Below are 20772 nucleotides of genomic sequence, written 5' to 3'. Positions count from 1 at the left end.
AACCAGACATGGTTTTCGGACCTTACTCCAACCCCCCAGGCACCATCTGGCACCCGTGACCAGACCACTAGAATCTCCATGTCTTTCCCCTGGATGGGACGTGGAAGACCTAAGTGGCCAACCACATTCTGTGGTAGATACAATCACTAAGGCTAGGGCTCCCTTTACGAGGCGCTTATATGCCTTGCAGTGTCATCTGTTCACTAAGTGGTGTTCTTCCTGATGCGTAGACACCCAGATATGCACAGTTGGATCAGTGCTTTCCTTGCTTCAGGAGAGGTTGGAGGGGCAGCTGTCCCCCTCCACCTTGAAGGTGTATTTAGCCGCTGCAGCGGCACACCACAACATAGTGCACGGTAAGTCCTTAGTGAAGCATCATCAAAGCACGCCTCATTCCCTCATGGGACCTCTCTGTAGTTCTTCAGGGTCTACGGGGAGCCCCCTTTGAGCCCTTGGAGTCAGCTGAGCTTAAGGCACTCTCTTTAAAGACTGCCCTCCTGACTGCACTCACTTCCATCAAGAGGGTAGGAGACCTGCAAGCTACCTACATGCCTGGAGTTATGTCCAGGCTACTTTCACATGATCTTGAGACCCTGACATATAGGGATTGGGTGGTGAACCTGTAAGTGCTGCCCCAGGAGGAGGCAGACCCAGCCTTGACGTAGGTGTGTCTGGTGCGCGCTTTATGCATCTATTTGAATTGCATGCAGAGCTTTAGAGCCTCTGAGCAGCTCTTTGTCTGCTTTGGTGGACAGCGTAAAGGAAGCACTGTCTCCAAGCAGAGGATTGCCCACTGGGTCATTGATTCCATAGCGATGGCATATCACACCCAGCAAGTGCCACCTCCTACGGGGCTACGAGCCCATTCTACCAGGAGTGTGGCGGCCTCCTGGGCCTTGACCAGCTCTTCTCTAACAGACATTTGCAGAGCAGCAGGCTGGGCAACAAGAAACACCTCTGCGAGGTTCTACAATCTCCGCTTTGAGCCGGTTTTGTCCTATGAACAGGTAAGTCCAGAACAGTTGGCCGGGTGTATCCCTTGCGCATATAACTTTTCACCTCCCCTGAGCTGAAGACATTCACAAAATGTGTTCCCTGGATGACTAGCCCTGTGGCAGACGAGTTTGTGGAGAAACACGCTGCCGGCTCAGTACATGTGCTAACTAAGCCTTGTACTGGGGTAGGTGCTCCACGTGTGTTGGTTCCACATAGGTGACCCCATGCAACGTATATCTTCCGCTAAAACATTTCCCTGTTGGTAATCTGCATCTTCCTTGGGCAGAAGCCCCTCTGTCCTAGTCACCATGTCTGTAGAAACTCCTCCCCAGTTGGGTAGGACCTACCTTGGGACTTTTACACATGACATACTTCTGACAAGGCTCGGCAAGACCATGTGACGTATTTCCACTCAAAATACCCCCCTCTCTCTGGGTGGGGTGTGGTCTCCGTGGTGTCTTCCCCTTGGGAGTGACAACCCCCCGACGTAGACACTGGTGGACATTGAAAAATGTCACTCTTTATTGGTGAGAAAAAAAAGAGGGAATGAGGCACGACTGGGCTAGCCTGTCCGTATTTTGTCCCAGAAGGGCTGTTCGATGCTCATAACAGCACTGGGGGAGGTTACGTGTCAGCCTGGTGCACTGGCTACGAGACACACAGTAGTCTATCCATCTCGTACCACCAGTTAACGTAACACAGTTCAGCTAGTTGTGGCGTTTCGCATAGGGACCCCTAGTGTCACTACATCGACACAATGTCGAGTGAGTGACAGATAGGAAAGGTCCTGGTTACTTTTGTACCTTTTGGACCTTCTCTCGGTTCCTCAGCACAAAACCTGAATGAGCGTTTGTTCAGGGGAGTGGCATGCAGATACCACTCGCCAATTCCCATTGGCCTTTTATCAAAGATCAGAAGTGTCTCAGGCTCCCAAGAGTGACCCCTAGTGTCACTACATTGACACAACATCTCGTTCCCTCCATCAGGGAATGGAGGTTACAAAAGTAACAAGGACGTTTTTGATGAGTGGAGGTGGTTAGGTGTGATGTTTAAGGTTTAGAATTAGAGGAAAAACAACAAGCGATAAGATAGCCATGCTTCAAAAAAGCTACTGTGACCACAGCACTGTACAAACTATTTAATTACACAGATACATTTAGCTATACTCTACAACTCAGCCTCAAACACATACACACACAAATGCCTTCACAGAATATTTACCCTTTAATCTTTTAGACCACAGCTGGTTGAAGGCTGGTATTGGTCAGTACGTACTCTCATTCTTTTTCGTTCAGTCTCTCTCTTTCTGACTTAAGACAGATCAAGGGCCATTGTGGTCTCATCTGTTTTTAAAGTGCCATGTCATCAGAGAAAGGATGAAAAAAACCTGACTCTGCTTTCCGCTTGTCTACAGAAAACTTTTCAGCAAACAAAATGGAGACAGCTAAACTCAAAAGAGTGCTAGCGAGCCATGACTTACTCTTGACTCAAGCCTAAATGATGCAAGAAGTGGGCAGCCTGCAACTCTAAGGATGAATCAGAATTTCTCATTGCATTGGTATACACTCTAAAAATGAATTATTAAATGGCTATCACACCCCAATAGAATAAAAACAAACACAAGGGAAGAGGTGGAAAGAGAAGAGAGAGCAAGATGAATACTGATGCCTTACCCAAGCATTAGACCCAGATGAATTAGACATTTTATAGAGAGCGTGAGAAATGAAGAAGAAAAGAGATAGAGAGAGACAGAAAACTTGAAATAAAGAAAGAAATCCACATTCAAAGGTCAAGCAAAAACTGATGCTACCTTTTAACCTCTGACAGGGCAGCCCACATCAGGAAGTACTTTACTCACAGATTCCACTGCATACTGCAAATATTTCCCTACATGGACATAATGTACACAGATATCCGTAAACCCTGACCTATAGGGTGAACAGGATGAATCAAACACTGTCAAATACAGTTCCACAGACACAGACTTGATTTGCTGGCCAACTTGAAAAGACATTTGGGAGTGCATGGGCAGAAAACATGTCCATTAATAAAGAGATAACCACTGTCTTCCATTTACATTTTTCAGTATTTTAATGAAGTAAACACTTACATCATTATTACTACTAGCATATTAATATATTTTTTTTACATCAATTAACATCAATCAAACTAGTTAATTTAATTTATCACTAGTGAACATATTTGCAAATAAAATTAGCATTTTTAAATGTTGCTATTCTGGGTGTACCCTCTATTCTGCATATCTATTCCACCATATGCAAATAGAATTATACACAAAAGCTATGCTACGCCAACTGCACTTGCAACCAGTCTCAGATTAGCTTTGAAACTAAGTCTTGATGCAAAAGGACTAGAGCCTGGACAAAAAGCTAGGTAATATTGGCTATGAGGCAAGTTCTGATATTCCTTACAAAATTCACTTTTATGTCTAACCTATTCACATGAATATTTAATCCAAACCTCAACCAGATGATTAACCAGATTATCTTGCCTGAATGTCTGTTAAAGTGTTTTATTTTGTGGATCTGGTATGGTTGTTTCAAACTGAGCCAGCAGCTGTGTGCCATGAGGGACAGACTAGCTCACGCCTTACAGATGCCCTCAAACCCAGAATCTCATCACGCCTTTTTTAAACACTGATAGCTTGATGATTTATGTCCAGACTCCAGGAGCAGTATTTTGGCACAGTGTCCAAACGTTATGTGTTCTAGAGAGAGACTTGAACAATTTGAGGAGAGAAGGAGGGTGTAATGACTCTGCCATCCACAAGGGGGTGTTTGTTTTAAATTGCCAGAGTCCCAGAGGAAGAACTAAGAGCGATAGAGCGAGAGACAAATACTTACATTTCAGATCATGATGCTCTGTTTCTCTCTCTGTTTCTGTCATACTGCAAGGCAGAAAATGCCACAGTGGTAAAACATTTTCATAGCTCTCCAGAATTAAGTTCTAACATCCTAACACATCACACAGAATAATATCCCTATAAACATAGACACTGTGTGTTACTGAGCTGGCCAGAAAAGAGACAGTCCTGACAACATCAAACCTGTGGGAACAAAGCCAGAGACATCTCACCACAACTATGTTTACAGGCCTCATACAGGTTTTCTTTCTTTCTTTCTTTCTTTCTTTCTTTCTTTCTTTCTTTCTTTCTTTCTTTCTTTCGTTCTTTCTTTCTTTCTCTCTCTGCCAGTATTTGAGTGACAGGCCTCTAGTCTTTGTGGAGCAGATGAAAGTATAAAGGGAATCCGTTTTTGATCATGATGATTCTCTTTGGTGAAACTCTAAAAAAGCCTGACAAAAGCAAACTCAATAAAAAAAACAAAGGGGAGTAATACTGCAATAACTCACAAGCACAAGGAACACTCCAGTGTTTTATGTTGTTGTGGTAGATTCAACCTTGACTCAAGTTACTGCATGTTCTGCAGACTACGTCTGATGTGATGATCTGAAACATGTGAAAACAAGAATTAAAATTAAAACAAATTCCTTCAGCCTTTCTGAACTTCCACCTTTCTGCGTTATCATATATGTTCCATAAGTCTTATTTCAAGCTCAGCTCACAGAAGTGTCTTAGATCATTGATGTAATGTATATTTTGTTTTGCCAGGGGCAACAACAGTACATAAAGCTGGGAATGCAAGCGTTTCTATTTTTAAGTGTTATAAAACACTTGAGTAATGTTCGTAATGAATTACACATGATACTGTAGACAGCTTTTTACATTTTCTGCATGATAAAATGAAAGAAAGTAACCTGGTTCTCCATAAGACTATAGTTTTGCACATCAATACTCTCTTTTGTCTTATCCACAGAAAACTACTAGGTCTTTGAAAATCTTACAGTGCTAAGCAGAATATGTTCTGGTACAGAGGTCCCAGAAAAGGCCAGAGGCAAAACTCAGCAAATGAGCTGGTCTCTCATTAACAACATCACTGGGACCATTTCTTTCTCTTTCATGCAGACGAAAAGGGCCTAGAACAGGAAGATGAGCTGCCAGAAAGATAAACAAAACCTACCATTCTGCTAACAGATGTGGATTCAAATGGAGGGCAGCCAAAACCTAGAAAGTATGAAGTGATTTAAAAAGATGTGGTTTAAACAAGAGGGGGGGGATTACAAAAGAACAGAGCCCATAAAACAGAGGTATAGCTGCAAGCAGCATTTTTACCCACATAATTTATATATATATATATATATATATATATATATATATAAAACTTGGTCACTGACACAACAGTAAACTGCCTGCAGGAGTTGAAGCCACATAAAGTGTTCGAGCGTCCATCTTGGTATGTCCAAACTCTCATAGAGCAGCAATGTCTGACAGACAAAAAAGTTCCTGTTTCACCGGCTCCGACCTGCGGATCCAGCAGTTGCATTTCGCCCTCTAGTGACAATCATGTTTAATTTTTTATTTGCTTGTAATGGATAATGTTTGTTACGAAAGAGAACATATATGTGGATCGCAATATCAGAGCATTGACCTGCACCGGTTCACCTTATCAATGCAGCACAACAATCAACAAAAGAAGCGGGGAAACTGTCCACACGTTGTAATGTAGGTAGCTGCTGCAATATCTGCTTGTTTAGGGTGACAATACATCCTTAGCCCTGAAACTTTTTGAAAAAACATAAACAAGTAACTTTGAACAAACAAATCAATGTTCAAATCATACGTTTGAAAATGTCTGTTTGAAACTTAGCTCAGTTTCAGCGAACTTGTTTACATTCAGCTGATCTGTTCGCCACTGAAATTTGTTAGTGGTGGATACTGTTTGATACAGATACACATAAATCGCTCAGGCTTTCAAGCAGCATGAACAATTCCAGAATTTAATAATTACAAATAAATAATATAATGTGCAGGACATTTGCGCTGTAGGGATATACATGCAGATTTCAGATATAAAAAAGGTGATTGAATGACTAATGTTTACTCGCTGAAATTAGATGAATTCTCAATAGGGATATTGGAATGTTTGGGCATAGCAATATGGTAGCGCAGTGACTTCATTGTTATTACGTCATGGGCAATATGGTTTTATATATATATATATATATATATATATATATATATATATATATATATATATATATATACAGGGTTGGGAGGGTTACTTTTGAAATGTATTCCACAACAGGTTAAAGAATACATGCTGTAAAATGTAATTTGTGATGTATTCCATTGAATTACTCAAGGTCAGTAACGTATTCTAAATACTTTGGATTACTTATTCAGCACTGGTAGATTTTTTCACTTGTTTTGACAATAAAAACTGCCAGTACAGTGACAAAATACACATGTTAAAAATACTTTCTCTGAAAAACCTAAATATCTCATGCAGTGTTGTTTTTAAAACAAGATAAATCAAAATGATCTTGTTTTAAGGATTTTTAGATATTTTTACTGAAAAACAATACAAAAAGTATTATCAAGAATACGATTTTTGCCCTAATATCAAATGTAATACAATAATACAGATTATGATTGTGCCTTGTAACATGTGCATGCATGTAAACTTAGCGTAAAGCTGTCAAATTACACAAGTTTTATTTCTATTTCTTTTGTTCCAAACTTACTTCAAACTTACTTCTCTGTCTGCTCATATAAATGTAATACATCATAAGAAAGTGTTTCACCTCTGTTCAAATGCACTTTGGATTGCATCATTTATATGTTTAAATGTTTTACACCTGAAAGGACTAAATATTAAATGAAACAATATGACAATAAAATGCAAAGTAATATCTTCAGTAATCAAAATACCGTAATTGATACGTAACTATATTCTAATTACCAAATTGTAACTGTAGGGGAATACAGTTACTTATATTTTGTATTTTAAATACTTAATCCTGTTACATGTATTCCGTTACTCCCCAACCCTGTATATATATATTTCAGTGGTGTTTCCACACATTGATCACAGAGCATCTCTTGTGTCAATCAGATATGCCCTGAAATGTGGGAAAATCTTTGACAGGAGGTCAAATGTTTTGTCTGCTAAAATGTCTATGCATTTGTCAATGCTTTCCAAATTGTAATCCAAACCCTAAACCTAACACCAATCCTAAAGGCACTGAGACCAAAATATAATTCTTTCACTTCTCTGAATAAACATGACTTGAAAGGCACAGCATTTCTGATATTAAGAACAATTTAAGTATTAATTAAATACATCTATCACTATCTCAAAACCTAAACCTTAACCATAAAAGTATTTTGATATTTTGACAAAAAGTGGCATAAGTACTAAACAGTTTTCTTTCAATTACTTATTTGCAAATGTATTATCTCGCTAGCTGGAGAATAAAAGGGATATGACGTCAAAGGAAAAGTGTAGGTGATTTTCAGGGCACAAATATTCACCACATGATGGTGCTTGTCTGAAATTTGGCAAATAAAGACCAAAATTGGATGGAAATAAATTCAGAACTAGCACACTGATTTCCAGTGTGACCATGTTGTCCAAATGCTGCCCTTAGCCCTTGTGGTTATCTTCCACAGTCTGGTCTCATGAAAATTACGTGATCTTGGCAAAATCTTTGCAAAACTAAATTAAGTGCCTTATTACATTTTTGGCTGAAGTTTCCCAGTAAGATGTCCAGCGAGGTGCCAAACGTGAGTGAAATGGTGCCATAATCAGACAAGTTTTAAAGGTGAATATTAGATGGAGAATTTACTGAGTAAAAAGTAACTTCTAACCTAACCTAACCTAAACTTAACCAATATTGATCTAAAATAAAATAATAGGTAGACATAAAACAGACATCCTTCCAAAAAAAAAACAATGCCTAAACCTAAACAATAGTGTCAAAAAACTAAATTTACTGAAGCAACCATTTCATCTCAGCTTTCAAACTTGAATGGTCTCGAACAATATTCTTTTGAGTCCAAAGTCCAACAATCTATCAAGTGATCTACTGTAAAAGCCTATCACATTGGATAAAGTGTGTAAATGTTGGTGAGTCTGTAAAACAAGCGTTCAAATGTATTGTTTTCCAAATGATGCGTTTGAGTAAAAGTTTTTCTATATCATAAAATAGCAGTGTGTGAGTAACAGTGAGAAAAATAAATGTTTATAAAGTCAGAATCAGCCATTGTATTTTTGATTTTATGAAAGTAAATACAACACAGTTGTTGTAGCACCTCTAGTATTAATTTCATTAGGAATTTGTGACAAAATGCAGAACGGGGCATGTAAAAGTCAGCTTGCAAAAATGCAATTATAGTAACTCATTCTAGGAGACTAGGTTGATCCTCCAAGCCCACATTTTGGAGGAGTTATGCTGCATTGACTGATCATCGTGGACTAAGGGGCTCTCTTAAATACACTTATGAAACAGAAAATGACAAAAGTAACACCCTATGGTTGTGGACTTTTGTGTAAATTATATCAGAATCAGAATGCAGAATCAGAATAAGAATGAGCTTTATTGCCAAGTGTTCTCATGTACGCAAGGACGTTTTTTTTTTTTTTTTTTGGTTATAGGAGAAACATGTGCACAAAGAACATTAGAGTGAGACATAATATAAAACAAGGTAGGAGTGTAAATAGACATACAAATAATAGGACATATAACAGAATGATTGTAGCTGTACATATTCCATATCTAATCCTAGCAACAGGGATGTTTCTAGGGTCAGTAGATATTCAGGCTGAGCACAGACCTCTGTGGATATGTATGGGGCCTTCATCCTTGGATAAAATATCGGCATATAATACACTTATAATGCACAATAAATTACACAATATGCCCTAGAATTCCACCAAGAACCGCCCATGCCTACCAGTCCATATCAGGTACACCTCGCAAAAGCCATTTGTTCACATTTAATTTCAGGTTTTGAAAGCACACTAAGTTGTTTGAAGACATAATTTTGAACTCAAAATGTTTTATTTATTTATTTATTTTTGTTGTTGTTGTTGTTGTTGTTGTCAAAAATGATTTCATGACTTACTTAGGTCACCCAAATAGTTTTCTGTTTGATTCCTGGTACTGCAAGTTAGCTGAAAACATTCCACTCTATTTAACCCCTGTCTACCATCTTAACTTCTATCAACATGGTTGATTCAGTTGTTTTGAAAGCTGTCAATATGAGAGCTGTTATTTGAGGAGGGTTGTAAAAAGCACTGATTTTCTGACAGAAAGCAAGGTTATGAGTGGAGCAGTGGGATCAAGCTGTTTCCCAGAGTGCATCGTTCTAAACTGAGAATTGAGGGCAATGGTCTCAAATTCTTCCTCCAGAGAGGCTGCTTTGAGGCCTAGGGTCCAAAACCCCTCAAATTCAGACATCCTGACTCATCTCACACTGCCAATGCTGCTTCTGCTGCCCAGTAACCTCTTTACAACAATTGCACTCTCAGGAGAGGAACCAGGAACAAAAGTAAGGCATTATGAATATTGATTGCCCACATATTCCATTTTCAGTTCCCTGGACGCTAAACTGTGAAAGTGAGTTCAAATAAAGTATCTCAAATATCTTTGTGCTGCCCAAGCATTAGCATCTAGCATGTTCTTTCATAGAAATTGCATGTGTTTAACACTTATCAGCAAAAAATTCACACAACAATAAAACCACAAATTATGTCAAAGTATTCATTTTTAAACAACCTACATCAAACAATCAAAACTTCTTCAATCATCCAACACATATAGTTTTAAAATGAAGATGTGCAGATGTATAGCACAGGTAATTGATGGATAAAGCCAAGGACTGAGGTTTATACACTAACAGTCTGACATAATGCAGCCTGACTTATTGTATATAGCGAATGAGAGTCTCTGTGGTAATAGATGTTCCCAAAGAATTCAATCAAACCTTCTGCACTATGTTTTTCATTGTGTATGTGTGTGTGGCTAGATTCCTAACACCCAGACAACTGAGGAAAAAAGGTACAGTCAAGCCTGCATTGATTCCTACTTATAAATATATAAGTACCTTATTTATTTTATATAAATACATTTTTATGAAGAGTCACTTGGAGAGTATTACTGCCACTGATCAGGTCCTGAGACACATTTATTGTTAATTTCTGTTGTTAGTGTTTTGTTTTTGTTTGTTTGTTTTTTTATTTTAAGGCCCAGGTAAACTTTGTTATTGAGCGTTCCAGATGGTCTTGCGCCTGGTCGACCACGTTGCCTTCACGTATACTCTTCTGACCATGAGTGAATCTGAATGCGTTTGACGCATGCCCACTACAACTTCTATTTGAATACTCTATTAATAGAGTCAATGGCCGGCAAATGCACAGACGATGCCCAAAGACGATGACTGCATCTGTGAATTGAGAAAATCTGGCCAGTGATGTCAGGCCGCACAGACTGGATTAGGACAAAATTTGCGTCACATGTACTGTGTGTTAAGCGATCAACAATGCGGACACGTAAAGTATACTTTGGCCTCAAGAGTTCATAAAGGAGGGAATGCATCTATCAAACACTATGGTAAACCAAGACTTAGTTGAATGCAAGTCAATTGGGTAAAACAATTTCAAGCTCCAAACTGGACATAAAGTCAGCATAAAGTTAATCCATACAACTCAAGTTTAATCCATTCCTAATCTTTCAGCCGGGGGCCATAAGTGTCCAAGTCGGGGAGGTGTCCCTTCCCATGGGAAGACACCGCAGAGACCACTCCCTACCAGAAGGGGAGGTAATGGTATGGAAATATGTCACATGGTCTTACAGAGTTTTGACGGCAGTGCCGCACGTGGAGAAGTTCCCATGGTATGTCCTACCCAGAGGGGAGGAGATCTACAAACACGGCGACTGGTGGCAGAGGAAACTTACCAACAGGGAAACCGTCTTGCAGAAGATACATCATACAGGGTTACATACAGGCATCCAGTGCATGTGGAACACCTTCCCCAGTACAGGACCTATTAGCACATGTGCTGGGCTGGCATCGAGTTTCTCTGCCATCTCACCTGCCACAGGGCTAATGAGGAAGGACATCCAGGGTCCACGACTTTGTGAACACGGCTGGGGGTCTGCTAAGAGGCGCCAGTGGTCAGAGCCCAGGAGGCCGCCACACTCCTAGTAGAGTGTGCTTGTAGCCTGATATTGAAATCTAAATAATTTTTTTTTTTTAATTGTTCACCCGGATGGCTGTTCCGCATTACCGAGTTCTACTGGCTCGGACCTGACAAAACACGGGACGAGACCGACTCAACACTGAGATTGTAAAATATCGCAACGGTATTGGGTGTTGCCCAGCCCACTGCTCTGCAGATGTCTGCTAGGGAGGTGCCATTGGCCAGTGCCTACGAGGATGCCACACTTCTCATCGAGTGTGCTCGAACCCGCAAGGGGCGGCCGTGGCCTGGGTCTGGTAAACCAGTGAGATTACATCGGAGGAACCTTGGGCACATAGTGGCAGAGATGTAAAGCGCTGGCTTTCTCGCAATGCGCATCATTCCTCAAGGCCGCTCCTTAGTTTCCTGCCTCTTCACACTAGCCCATTCCATAGACAACCTCTCCTACATCATATCAGTCGATGATGGCTACAGCTCGGACCTCCTCTTATGGTCACAGCTATTAAATCACTGGAATGGCATTTGTTTTTCACAAAAATAACCCCAAAAAAAAAAAGAACTGAATCTCCGGAGGACATGTCCCTTTTCACAGATGCAGCTCCCTCCATAGGATTCGGGGGATATTTTCTAGGATCATGGTTCACAAGGAAATGGCCAGATGTATATTTCAATATAGCTTTCTGTGCTCCCTCTACCGCTCTCTTTTAAATTTATCCCATTGTCATGGGCAGCGTTATATGGTGTTCCTTTTGGACATGCAAACATGTCATAATTTTGCAACAATTTTTTTGTTGCAAACATTCATGAGACATAAGACATGGCAGAGCATTACCTGCAACTTCATTAGCTAGATACATTCCTGGGTTTTTCAATGTATAACATTTTTTTATAAATAAATAAACATTCCCTGCCTTCCCCTCTTAAGCTCCTCATTACTACCCCATTTAAATTCCGCTCCAACTCTCATGCAGAAAGGACTTGCCCAGTCCACATTCACTTCCTACAGCTCTGCCTGGGCTCACTATTCCTCCTTCTGCCAATCACACAGTACTCCTCTATTTTCCGTTCTGCTCTCCCAATGTGCGTGTTAATTTCCTTTTTGCTTTTACACCACACATCTCAAACTTCCTCCCCTATTCATCACTCCATCCCTAGCACCCATGTCACGCTCCTTGTTTAGAAACCATCTCACCACTCCCCTAAAACCTTGTGGTCACACCCCCCATGTCTTCTCGGGGCACACTTTGCATAACTGAGCAGCTAGTGTCCAGGGGTGAAAATTTCATCAAAATGTTGGGTGGGACAATACACATAACAATTCTCAAGAGCAATTTTTGAAGGGGACACCAATAATACAGGCAAAATTGTACTTGCAAGGATACGTGTACACCGAGGAAAGCCTTACTACTATTATTAGTGTAGCATGGAGCTAAAACAGGCAATATGTTATCTAAAATGTACATCACTTAATATCAACTTCTTGTTTATTAAACTTGTATAAAATCAAAATCACATTTGTTATCATGCTGATATCTGGAGAAAAACTCTTTGTGTGATATTATATTAGATTAACTATATTAAACGATATAAACCGACTAAATCACAGTGAAAGCGTTAAAATCTAAATGCGCACCTGGATTAGTCTAATCTACAAGACTAACGTTACATCACTTAGTGTATGTGTACACTATGGGTGTGTGTGTGAGTGGGGATATACTACTGTATTAAACAAGCTTGGTAAATGCATAGACTGTATTAAACAAGGGTAATGTTAAACGTTATAATCGCTAACATAGCAGACTGCATCAGTGACAAAAGTACATTGGTACGCAAGTACACAATCATATATTTGTTTTTTGACATGATTAATTAATGACTCAGCATCATCTATATTAAAGAGAAAATAATCACTTCATCCGATGTTTAAAGTGAATAAAATAACATTGACTTACTGGAGTTCCACAACTACTCAAAAACTTTGTTCTTCTCTCCCACCACCGGAATGTGTTTGTGTCGGTGGTGAGGTAAAAGGGACGGAGGCAGTGGACCAAAGCACTGTGAGGCAAGGGAGGGGGGACTCAAAATGTTTAAAACTTTTTTTTGTTGTTGCCCCGTTTGCATTTGTATTACTTTATTTCTTAAACAATTATTTTAAGGATATATCATTATATTATTTACAATACACATATTTTTATGATGGGGGGGTCCTGACCCCAATCACCAAAATCAAAAAAAAAAAAAAAAAAAACCCAGACAAGGATTTTTTTTAAATGCACTGCTTTTCCTATTGCAAAGTTATTGCACAACCATGCCAGAGATATTGCGTGTTTCATGTCAAATGTAGGTGTTCACATCTCTTTTCTTTCCCCTCTTCTCCAGATTTAACGCCCAACACAAGACCTGGTTTGTACCTGACTGGATCCTCTCTTTTGGGAGTAGTATTTTACTTTCTCTCTTTTGGGGTAGGCTCCTCACCCCTGCCTCCTATCTCTGGCTGTATATGATGGTTCCGAATACCAAAACTTCTTTCGGACCACCAGACAGGGCTTGCGCCAAAGAATATTTCTGTTTTATATTCATCAAATAAATGTCATCTTAAATTTCACTGAAGTCTGTGAGTCTTCTTGATATAAGTGCTCTTCCTCTAGGGTAACATCTGAGGAACCCTGGTGTTCTGTCATGAAGTCTTGAGCACCAGTCTTCACTGTGTTGAGTCTTTTTAAAGGTACTCTAGAGAAGTGTTTCCCAACCTTTTTTCTGCCATGGCACACTTTTTACAACTAAAAAATTCTACAGCACACCACTATCCCACATAGCCTAACCATCCTCAATAATTTTCCTTTTCAAGAACTTGTCCATGTTTTCTGTCCATCTAGTAGCATGTTTAATTCTAATGTTTGATATTTGGCTTTGTAAACAAAAAAATAAAAAAAAAAAAAAAAAAAAGGCACATTGGTAGGCTACTCTATTTGAGGTCACAGGTGGCAAGAGCGCTAAATGTGTAGTGAAAAAACAAAAAATATGCTTCTTTTCTAATTTTTTGATTTGTTCTTGCAATGTCACAATAAATAACAGGGATGCAAACTCATGAGGGGTGAAAAGATTGTAAGACAATCACTGGTGGACAAACATGTTTCCTGGGGATATTTTTTTTAAAGAATAAGCTAAAAGCTTCAATTTTATTAACTGATTAGTTCAGTGACCCCTTTTGGAAATGTCACTAGGTGGCGAGTGAGTCAGTGATTCATTTTCGTTCATGAAATCGAAAGTTGTTCATGACTGAAATCTACCAAGAGTTTTTATAGTGTTTAAGCATTAAAAGAACAAAGCAGAGCTATAGTCTTCCTTTAGTCTGAGCATTATTTTTCATCCAAAAATACAACAGTATATAATAATAGTCTAATAATAGTGAGTTTAAATTACGTCCTTACCTTCTCCTTTATTAAAACTTGCTTGGCTACAAATCTACTGACTGACTGCTGAACACAAGACCACAATAATAGACAAATAATAATAATTTTGTTTCATTAATGTTCTTTCATCATTGTAAAGCTTTTCACTGTCGAGAGTCGAGTTGAGTCGAGGCATCAACACTCCGTTCAATGACAGCGTCAAAAGCCGCATTGCCCTCCACATGGCAAGAGTTGCAGAAAGCCTCATAGAGGGGCAATTTTATGAGTTTGCAACCTAAAAACGGAGGTGTGCACAATAAACATTGAAAACATGTATTTGGAAGAGAGAGAAAAAGCTTGCCGTTTCTCTGATAGCAGAAAGTATTAAAAGGACTCAAAACACATTCAATGTCTCTTCACAAATTTGGACAGTTTTTAAATATTTGTTGTTGCTTAGTACTCTCAAAGAGGTTATTGGTGAAGCAAAAACGTGTGTGTAAAAACACTTTGGTGTAAAGTGGCATCACTTCAGAGACTTCAATGCATTCTGCAGCGCTGACGCAAGTCATGTGAAATACCCTCAACGCATGTAAATATCCCTCACTTTTGCACATTAATCATTGCTCTTCACAATCACAAAAGTGACCGATGCAAAATGGCAAATATCTCAGAAAGGTGAGGAGATTGGATCCCTGAAATTATTTATTTGTTTCATGCATTTATTTATTTGGTGGAATTTATTCATTTTTCACAGCACACCTTACAATCTTTCACGGTAAACTAGTGTGCCACGGCACAGTGGTTGGGAAACACTGCTCTAGAGGCTCATAGAGAGCAAAAGCACTAAATTAGACAGAAATCAGTCTAGCTAGCTGATGAAGATCTCTCTGCTACAACTGAAAAACAGACAGCTTATTCCATTCCCAAATAATGAACAGCCCAATTCTTTATTTTCATAAATATATCAGGATGGATATACAGTGCAGAATATCCACTGTGTAAAATCTATTATTTTTTACTTTAAATGTTACCATGTTACCACATGAAACATATTTTTAAATACTTGACAAAACATTTTACAGTGTGCCTAACCAGCCATAAATCAAGGTCTAAATCTTCCAAATGGATGGGACTATAAAATACAATTTAAAATAAATATAATCAAATGTTTATATGGCACTATCATTTTGATGAGAAAAGCATACTAAAATGTAAGCAAAAGAAATGTAACGGTCTCCACCATTGATGCGCTTCACTTGGTTTTAATTGAAAACTAGTCAATCAGTTTGAATTATTCTGTTCCCAGAATATTCCCAATGGAAAACAAATTGAATTAAAACTAATTGGAAATGGACAAAACTCAAATGCTCCCTAAAACAAGACAACAGAAAACCCCCCAAAAAGAAACAGATCAGATCAGCTAAATAAACACAATAACATTTAAAATTGACACACATGTATGCACATACTATTCAGACAGCAATGGTACTTTTATAGCAGGCAGAGGGGAATCCCACAGGCTCCACTAGGTGTTTGGCAGTGAGGGAGAGTTTTAGATAAATGACGCTGCCCAAGAGCAGTGCCCTGGGACATGGCCTCAGCCTGCCCCCTGCCTTTGCCTGGCTAAATGGGCCGTTTCTGGGATGCCGGGGGCAGAAGCATATGCCACTAAATCCCTGGTGAGGCCTAGCAGAGAGTAAACAGAGACTCTGCTAATGGAAAACTGCCTGCTTCTGACCTTCAACTGATCTCCCCTCTGCTCTCTCTATCTTTTCAGTCTCAGCCTTGCTCTCCTCACTCCAAATCATTCTCTCTGTTATTCTTTCTAACTATCTTCTCTTCCTTTAAAATTCTTTTTATCACTCTTCTCTCATAGGATCTGCATCATGGTTAGTGTATACTTTAAATACAGCTTCTAAAAAAGTTCAAGAGAAGCATGTTTATATCATTGTGCCAGCAACATACAAATACACACTAGAGTAGGACACTCTGTGAGAGTAAATACAAAGAAATGCACAAAAAAGGTGAAACAATTTTGAAATTGTCTTTGCTATTAAGCCGAATTGCAGATACATTTCTAAATCCAGACACATTCAATCAGGGTAATTCCATTGTGTGGGTGTACAAACATAAACAGCAAACTGGAAGCATTTAGTGATGCACACCAAACACTAAAGTGCAGCTTGGGCTAAATAAGATGTCTGATAGCTAAAATAAACATGATGGCCATTGTTGATGCTGCCCACAATATACTTATGCTGCTGTGTTTGATACTTTTCTCAGCAAGGGAATTACAAATGTGATGTTGTTAGTTTTTGTTTAATATTCTTACGTAAAGTGTGGTTCTATAATATGTACAGAATATTTTTATATGTTTGCATTGACAACGAAACGTACAATGCTGACATATTTAAAGATTGTATGACACAAACATTTTAACATTTAAAAAAAGTTAAAGATGTACAAATGATTACAAATCTGTGGCAGCAGGGGCATGGTTGAGTGCACGTCCGTAGAGAAAGAAAGCGGTAGGAGTGCTTACACCTGAGCTAAATTATGTCTAACACCTGTCTCTAATTCCAGTCAGCATGGGGAGAGCAGCATATTAACAGCCACGCCACTGCCAGAAGGCAGAGAGAGAGCAAGTCAGAACACAAGCCTGGTGTATCTGCAGCAGAGAGACTGATTATTATTAAATTTACCATGTGGCCATGGAGCCGTGTTTTGTTTAAACCTGTGTCCTGGGCCCTCCTTCCTTGAACTTCACACTGGTGCCGAAACCCAGGATAACTGAAGTACGCCCCAAAGGGTCCTCCCAGCTGGCTGAGATCCTCCAGTCCCTCGCCAGTCTGCATTAGACCAACCATCAAGCCTTTATTGAGCTACAACAAGACCAGGATCACCAGTTCTTTGAGATTTTGCGAGCTCAAGCAGAGGACCAGCATGCGATCCGGAGCCTCCATGGCCAGAAAAGTGTGCCGGCCGCAACCCCGGACCTCCCCCCCAACGCTCCTGAAAATGGGCTTGAAGATGATGCTGAGGCCTTCCTCGACATGTTCGAGAGAACCGCAGAGATCTGGAGCTGGCTGTGGGACCAGTGGGCAGCCAGGCTTCTCCCACTACTGTCCGGGGAAGCCCAGCTTGTTGCCGACAGCTAAACTCCTGGCCTACGATGAAGTGAAAAAGGCTATCCTGCAGCGGGTGTGTCATAGCCTGGAACAGTAACCGTCAGAGGTCCTTGAACCTGGGGAAGACCGACCAGCCATTTGCTTTTTCCCAATGGCTCCGAGACGCGTGTCAGAAATTACTGCTGGCTGGGAATCATGACGTCGGGGGAGTGATTGATCAGGTGGTACTGGAGCAGCTGATTCGTCGACTGCCAAATAAGATGGCAGAATGGGTCCAGTGCCACCACCCAGCTTCACTGGATGAAGCTGTCCAGCTTGCGGAGGACCATTTGGAGGAGTACCAGAAGGTCTCTCTCTCTCTCTTTCTCTCTCCCCCCTGTGTGTTCCCCCCTTCCTCTCACTCTGCTCTCTCCCCAAAGCCTGTTCCTGCGGAGGCAGGGAGCTCTGCCACCAAGGCCATTTCCCCGCTCGAGGTGGCGGACACTGTAGAGGTAGGGGGCGGTGTCCACCACCTCGAGCTGGGCCAGCCTGCTGGGGTTTCGGGGATCTGGGGCTCTTCTGGGATAAATGCCCTGTGTTGGAGCTGGGGACGATGGTCCAGATACCCGACACCACGTAGGCTGCCCCCAACCGGGCCGGAGCGTACCGGATACCGGTAAGAATCAAGGGGGGTACTCAGCAAGCATTGGTGAACACAGAATGTAATCAAATCATGGTCCACAAATGCTTGGTACAACGCGAGGCATTGGGCACAGATAAAAGTGTGATGGTGAAGTGTGTGCGTGGGGATATTCCCAAATACCCTATGGTGACCCTGGTGATTAAATTTGGGGAGCAAACCATAGAGTGGAGGCCACGGTTAGTTCCTGCCTCACCCATCTGCTAATTTTGGGGACTAATTGGCCTCAATTCAGAAATATTTTGAAGGAATATGCACGAATGGGTCCTGCGCAAAAGTGTCAAAATATGAAATGTGACATCTTTGATGAAAACCTGCTCCAGAGCACACTGGGGCGAAGGTTCATCTTCCAACAGGACAATGACCCTAAGCATACAGCCAAGATAACAAAGGAGTGGCTACGGACAACTCTTGAGTGGCCCAGCAAGAGCCCAGACTTGAACCCGATTGAACATCTCATCCAACCTGAAGAGCTTGAGAGGTCCTGCAAAGAAGAATGGGAGAAACTGCCCAAAAATAGGTGTGCCAAGCTTGTATCATCATACACAAAAAGACTTGAGGCTGTAATTGGTGCCAAAGGTGCTTCAACAAAGTATTGCGCAAAGGCTGTAAATACTTATGTACATGTGATTTTCTTCTTTTTTTATTTTGAATACATTTGCAAAGATTTCAAACAAACTTTTTTCACGTTGTCATTGTGGGGTATTGTTTAAAGAATTTTGAGTAAAATAATGAATTTAATCAATTTTGGAATACGGCTGTAACATAACAAATGTGGAAAAAGTGAAGCGCTGTGAATACTTTCCAGATGCACTGTAAATGTCATTAAATGGGTCTTTCTTTCAGTATGTTTTTTTTACATACGCTGCTACCAAAAATATGCTTATTAAAAAATTATTATTGTCTATGCAAGAAAACAGCATTTACAGTTATACTCTGCTTTTGACATCAACACGTAAACAGTCAAGTGCACAACACTTGCGTACATTTGAAAAGCATCTAAATCTCTGATAAAAGTGTAAATCGTGGTAATAATAAAAAATCTAAGTGTGCTGATTCTTCTTTCACTTAAGGAATATGTGGAGAAGGCTCTGGAACTTTGCAGATCCCTTTACGGAACCTTGTCACATCGGGATTCCTTTAAATTCTCCCAGCACGACCGAAGATACAGTTATTACTATATCCAATGTTGACTCAGCCACATTGTCTTGGACCAATTCAGTACAAAAGTCCTTTTACAAATCTTTTCTAAGCCTTTCTCTTGTTCCAGAGAGGGCATATTTTTCATCCAAGGGTAAATAATGAGGATTATGGAGAAATGTAGTCCTGTTCTACTTCTGCCCTGATAGTGCGCTTGTAGATAAGAAAGTCTGAAACTGAAGTGACAGTCCGATCTGTCATTGTGAGAGTGAGGAGAGCAGAATATGTGAGCTATATTGGAGTATTAAAGGCCTCAGGCAACGGAGATGAATCAGTGCTTTTTAAAGGCCTTCTGAACCCAGGCTGGCACAAACTGAAAGAGAGACGAAAAATAGAATCATATTATACTCATAGATGTGTCAATACAATAGCTATTGTAATGGCACATGAGTTGTTGTAAGATCATGCTGTTGTCAAAAACTGTGTGTGTGTGTGCGTGCTTGCGTGCGTGCGAGTTAGGGTGGTTTACAAGGGCTTTTTTTTAGGTTACAAATTGGTAATAACAAAAGTGTTATGCTATAAATGTGGTTTATGAGGACATTTGTAGTGTCCCCATAATTAAAATCACTTAAAAAACATACTAACTAATTTATTTATTTATTTATTTTAAATGCAGAAAGTTTAGCTTTAGGGTTAGTAGATATAACCTATAGTTTGTACAGTATAAAATGAATTATGTCTATGGAGATTCCTCATAAGGATAGCCGCACCAACGTGTGTGTGTGTGTGTGTGTGTGTGTGTGTGTGTGTGTGTGTGTGTGTGTGTGTGTATGTGTGAGAGTGATAGCATTGTGACAGGTTTACGTGCCACACGCAAAATGCAAAATTTGTATTTGTTATCCCAAGGCATTTTATGTACCTGTAATATTCTGCTTTGATCAAAAACATCTGCAAAATGTATAAATATTTAATGCACAGTGTATATTCATGTTCATTAAAATCTGTGTAATAATCTGTAAAAAGTTAAATCCGAACATTACTCTATCTAAGGTGTGATGTTTTTTTTTGTCTCTGGAGCAACGCTATCCCATGTGCGTTCATTTGAACATTCTGGGAGGGTATGAGGTTTTCTCAAGCCCTCATAAAACACAAGAGGGTCATATATAATTGTGAAGGGACGAAGATGAGACTGGTCTAATTATCTTTATATGTTGACAGTAATATTTCATGAGTTGGGTGAAGGCCCATGCTAGTGTGCCTAGCGGGTATAATTTGGGGAGATTTATGAGGTGCGGATCTGTGCCAGTTCATGTGCCCGCAGCGATTTCAGCTGTCTCTAGATTGACAGAGCTAACAGAGATATTATTTATTCA

Source organism: Xyrauchen texanus, chromosome 2, assembly GCF_025860055.1.
Source record: "Xyrauchen texanus isolate HMW12.3.18 chromosome 2, RBS_HiC_50CHRs, whole genome shotgun sequence".
In the NCBI taxonomy this organism is placed as follows: Eukaryota; Metazoa; Chordata; class Actinopteri; order Cypriniformes; family Catostomidae; genus Xyrauchen; species Xyrauchen texanus.
This window is presented reverse-complemented; position numbering follows the sequence as displayed.